The sequence below is a fragment of the Raphanus sativus genome, chromosome 5, assembly GCF_000801105.2.
Source record: "Raphanus sativus cultivar WK10039 chromosome 5, ASM80110v3, whole genome shotgun sequence".
Taxonomy (NCBI): domain Eukaryota; kingdom Viridiplantae; phylum Streptophyta; class Magnoliopsida; order Brassicales; family Brassicaceae; genus Raphanus; species Raphanus sativus.
The window spans coordinates 14,030,465-14,036,254 of NC_079515.1; the positions used below are offsets into that span (position 1 = coordinate 14,030,465).

The 5,790-nt window shown below is 37.0% G+C and overlaps 1 non-coding gene across 1 annotated transcript; it reads left to right on the forward strand.

Annotated features, from left to right (window-relative positions):
• The first annotated feature begins 2,473 nt into the window (after positions 1-2,473).
• Positions 2,474-2,580, forward strand: LOC130495310 (small nucleolar RNA R71). The gene has a single exon (XR_008934582.1). It is a non-coding gene; the product is annotated as a small nucleolar RNA R71 (small nucleolar RNA).
• The last annotated feature ends 3,210 nt before the right edge of the window (positions 2,581-5,790 follow it).

Genomic DNA, 5,790 nt, shown 5'->3' on the forward strand with positions numbered 1-5,790 from the left:
TTTTTCTTCGTATCTTTCCAAAACTTTGCACAAGTTGTCTAAGCAATCCTTAAAACTTGATCCGTAAACCGAAAAATCGTCCATAAAGACTTCCATGAAATCTTCGATCATGTCTGTGAATATTGACATCATGCAACGTTGGAAAGTAGCAGGTGCGTTACATAGTCCAAATGGCATTCTGCGATATGCAAATGTTCCGTAAGGACAAGTAAAAGTTGTCTTTTCCTGATCTTCTGGATATATCGGTATCTGGAAAAATCCCGAATATCCGTCAAGAAAACAATAATATTTATGGTTGGCTAGTCTTTCTAGCATTTGATCGATAAAAGGTAAGGGAAAAATGGTCTTTCCTAGTAGTAGCATTCAGTTTCCTGTAATCGATACACATTCGATGTCCAGTGACAGTGCGTGTAGGGATAAGTTCATCTTTATCATTTTTAACCACTGTGATCCCACCTTTCTTTGGTACAACATGTACAGGGCTCACCCATTTGCTGTCTGAGATAGGATATATAACTCCAGCATCCAAAAGTTTAATTATTTCCTTTTTCACTACCTCTTTCAGGTTTGGGTTTAGTCTCCTTTGATGTTCTATAGATGTCTTTGCATCTTCTTCGAGGTGAATACGGTGCATGCAAATGTCATGAGCTATTCCAGGAATATCATCGAGAGAATACCCGATCGCTTTCCTATACTTACGCAGTTTATTTAATAGAAGTGCAAGTTCTCCGTTCGTGAGATTGGCATTAACAATGACGGGATATGATTTATCGCAAAGGAACGCATATTTCAGGCCAGCTGGAAGTGGTTTTAGTTCAACCTTGGGTGCCTTTTCTTTACTCCAGTTGGTCGATGAAGAAGATGATCGATCAATAGTTTCCCTAAGGTATTGATCCATAATGATTTCAGAATCATCATTTTCTTCATTTGCGATTCCGATACTTGCGTCCATAAGGTTCGCATAATCTTCTGTTCTGCTATCTGCGCTCAGAATTTCTTGTTCATCAGGAGTGAATGTGTCTTCTGGTGAATTATCGGCACATATATCCATAAGGTATTCTTTTTCTAGCTCAGAAACTTCTTCTGTGTAAAAGGCGTGATCGTCTATCAGAGGACGTTTGACTAGCTTTTCCATGTCGAAGTTCATTGATATATCTCCGATATTTAAGTTAATCTTTCCTCCCTTGAATGATTGCTCCGGCTGTAGCCAAAAAGGGCCGACCCAATATAAGGGGGTCCTTCGGCACTTGTGTATACTTTAGTACAACGAAATCTGTTGGTATGAAGCAATCATCAATTTTTATTGCTACATCTACGAAGATATCATATCTTTTACGTACTTCTTTACTGAGGGGGCTATCTTAATGGCATCACTGAGGGGTAGCTCGAAAGTGATTTTATCAAAGGCCTTTTTACAAATTGCATGTTCCAATGCCTTCTTAGTCTGCGGTTTGTTTGGAGGGGATGGGGGTGGAGTTCTATAGACTCGTTCAGTCCCGGTAGGCTGCGTATCACAATCGTTAGTGCCACCAGACTGTCGATCGTTTTCCTTCCCAGTTGATCGATCGATATTTGGTTCGTTTAGATGATCGATTTCGATCTCGGCATCAGGATTCTCTTTTTCTAAGTCTATAGTTCTTCCCTGATCCTTTTTATTTGAAGAGTTCCTCCTTTGTTTGGATGTTCCTGAGTCAGAATCATTGTCAAGAAGCTCTATGGGGTTGGAATTGCTTTTTCCTGCATTATTGATGATTTTTTTTATTGCTGGCATCGTCTCTGGCATCTACTTCAAGGCGTTTACCGCTTCGCAACATCACGGCATATGCCTGGCGTTTTGCGCCTGGGTTAGCATCGGTTCTTCCAGGAAGACGGCCTGTCTCTCTTTTCAGAGTAGTTGCAAGGTTAGAAATTTGGTCTTCCATTCTCCGTAGGTGTTCAATCAATGAATCCATCTTCTGGTTTAGTTTACCGTAAACGATGTCTGTTTTCCCATTAAAAATCGGATTTTATTTTACGGTTTCCTGTAAAAGCTTATTTTAGATTGTACTTCTCTCTCCCAGTACGAGACTACACACAGATTTCATAGTCTCGTGTGAAGCTGTCGACGTTAAACACAGAATGAGGATCAGTAGTATCTGACTCTTCTGTAAAGTCGAGCTCATCTTCTGATATAGGAGGAGTTTTATTGTAGTACTGGCACATGTTAGGTGGTTTTTGATCTATCAGAAGGGAATGAAGTGAATTTATAGAATTCTTTATCTCGGCTAACTCAGTATTTTCTCTTGAGTTTATAGCTTTTTCTTTTTCTTCATTCATCTCTTCAAAAGATCTTCCTGTTGCCATGTTTTCGATTAAGCGTCTTGCTTCTATAGGATTTGTAGTAACGAAATTCCCTTCGCTTGCTGTATCAAGCGTTGTCTTATAGCTCAGAATAACACCTTTGTAAAAGATCTTAAGAAATTGTGGTTCTGGATAACCATGGTGGGGGCATTCGATTTCATAACCCTTGAATCTTTCCCATGCGTTTTTGAATGATTCCTGAGGATTTTGACAGAAGGTAGAAATTCGCCTTCTCATTTCCCAGTAATGAGAATCGTCAAAGAATTGCTTAAGGAAAACGTTTCTAATTTCTTTCCAACTAGTCAGGGATCCTTTTGGTAGACAGTTCAACCATCTCAAAGCTTCCCCTTCTAGTGAAAATGGGAAAAGTCTGCAACGAATGTATTCGTCTGGAATTAATTCCTCTAGACCTTCAATGTGGTCTTGCGGGTGTTCTAAAGAAGGTCCTTTAAAAGGGTTTCGGCGCACCATATTATAGTAATCAACATCAAACTTGATTTTCGTGGTAACGTCGTCTGGTATTCTAATAGCGGACCTATTGGAATAGGTCCTATTGGGGTTTAAGTAGTCTTGCAAGGGCAATTTAATTTCTTTACCTAAGTTTAAGGTAGAGTTTGACTTAACAGGGATTTCAGTCCCCTGTTTTTCAGTAGTTTGGCTAGAAATGTTGCTTGGTTGACCTATTGGTTCATTTTGGATTACTTTCTCATTATCAGCATCGGTAAGAGGGTACTTACCTGCTTCCAGCTGGGCGGTATCGATCGATAAGGCTTCGGATGAAGCAATCGATTCTTCTGTATCTGCGTCGCTCGATTGACAATGTTCCGTGTCGATCGATGCTTGGCCGACATCTGTATTCTCCATTCTTTATGTTGTAAAACAAAATAATAGAAAAATTAGCAAAAGTAACAAAGTCTATTCTAAATCCTAAATTAAATCTAAAAGTAATAAGAAAGAGTCCCCGACAACGGCGCCAAATTTGATATAACTCAAATTACCCTAAAAAGTGAATTGCTCTCTCAAATAAGAGGTTCAGATGCAGTACTTAGGGATCGAATCCACAAGGACTCTAAGAATACTTGAAGGTTTAATTAATTAGAGATGAAGATAGACTTAAGGTTTTATATGTTTTAAAGCAGTAAATAAATTGGTGAACAAGGAAGTTGTTCAGAAACTGAAATGAAAATTGTTTCTTAATGGGGAAAATAGCTAGATTCGGGAATTTCTCGGGTATGAAATTTATGCAGTTTGAAAGTGACTTTAGGATCTTTAGTTCTTTGAACTCAAACAATTGGTACGACCACTAGGGTCTCTTTTGACTAGATTCAGGATCTCAATTGTCGTTTGTTGATCACGGAAAAGAGTCGATCGATATGACTTTTGTCTAATCGATCGATACACCTTTCAAACAATCGATCGCTACAACGATGGTTGTATCGATCGACGGTAATTCTAGCAAGCATTATCGGTTTGGTTGAAAACGTTCTCTAATGATCTGGACCACCTTTCGCATGTGTCTAGTCAGTTAGATCACTTTAGTTTATTTCTGGGAATTGAGAGTATACAGTTGGTTATCTCATCAATCCTAAGATCTAGATTTAAGGGTGATCAATCCTAAATCTAGTATTAAGAGCAACTAAAGTAAAAGAACTAATTTGTTCACCCTAACAATTGTCACAATCTCATCACATGATTCACCCTTATGAGAAACCTAAATCTAACAATTAGGTTTACTTAGACATATTCATGAGAGACAAAATCATGATGGTTTGAATAAAACTTAATATGAAATAAGGAACACAAAGAGTATGAATAGAATAAAAAGGGAGTTCAAGATCTTCTCTGTTTTGTAGTCTCAGATCTATCTCTCCAACTCTAACTCTTCTCCTAAGGTAGCCAAATTGCTTCTCTTCTCCACTAGGTCTCTAGGCAAGTCTGCCTCTAAAATGATATAAAAACCCTAGTATATAAAGCCTAACAGGCGGCCAGGGACTTGGTGTGCAAATAGCATACTTTGTGATACTTGAAAATCTTCTAAATCGTAATCCATCGAATGGCTTAATATCGATCGACATTCTTTGATATCTGTCGATCGATTGTAATAGGTTCCCATCGTCCAATCTCACATATTCCCTATTGGTCGATTCTTCATTCGTGAAATTGCTCCAAAAATGCCTCAAAAGTATTGATTTCTTCAATTAGGTACCTGTGCCTGAGAATACTCTAAAATACTTTGAAAACGTAGTAAATATGATTGAAAACTCTCATATACCATGGCTAAAAGAGGGTGAAATTCATGGTATATCAGTACATTCTGTTTCGGGTGTTGCGAAACGGTCTCATCACGGTTGTATCCTGGGATTCAAAAATCGCATTAAAACCGTCACACATTACGGGCGATTTATTGAGTTAAGGAAAGAGATCAAATCTCGACTCCGTGAATTCGTCTATTTCCTTATAATTTCTTAAACGTTGTAAGTCTTTATATTATCGTTTATTTACTTTTTATTTCATAATTTTCAATCAGGATTCTCGCGCTCCTACAATCTTAACTCAATAAATTCGCTTCCTGCTTATCGCTTGAATCGGATTGAATATTGCGAACAATATTTTTAAAACGATTTTAAAACGTTTTAAAATCGATCTTGAACGGTTCTAAGAACGCTCTTTAGCTACTCTTCAGAATGTTTTGGTATAAAAGACGAATCATCTTTAGAAAATGATTTACATGACATTCATTGAAAAGTTCATGATCTCATTTTTCTAAATAAAATAGCGTTTAAGATAGCCTTGTGACGAAATCTGAAAAACGAGTATTCAAAGTTCAAGAATTTTATGCGATTCTGAGGACATATATTAAAAGTTCAAGAACGCTTTAAAGTGATTCTGAGGACGAATATTAGAAGTTCAAGAACGCTTTTATGCGATTCCGAGAAATACTATTAAAACGTTTAAGAATGCCTTATAGGTGATTTATGTGGATGACTATGTGATTTCTGAGTATGATTATTGTAAGAAACTTAATATTTTAATCGCTTACTTTGAGTTCTCAATAATTACTGCGGTTAGTTTTGTGTGAACAGATTCCACAATGACTAATAATCTCTCTGACGTTAAGTCAATAAATGAGTTACAAATTTTAAACTCTTAAGATAAGTATTGTAATATGAATAAATCTTAGAAGATTGAGTTCATAAGACTTTTGGATAAATCTTATAACATTAAGTCCATAGTATTTGGATAAATCTTATAAGATTGAGTCCACAATATTTGGATAAACCAGTGAGACGACAACTCTAATTGGGAATGGTCATCCACTTGGATCGATTTGTCTATGCCTAGTAAAACCACTATATAGTGAGTTAAATACTTCCATGAAACTTTAAGTTTTGACGTGGAGAAATCAAGACTAAGAACACAAGCTCAAAGAAGTTTGCAATGACAAACTAT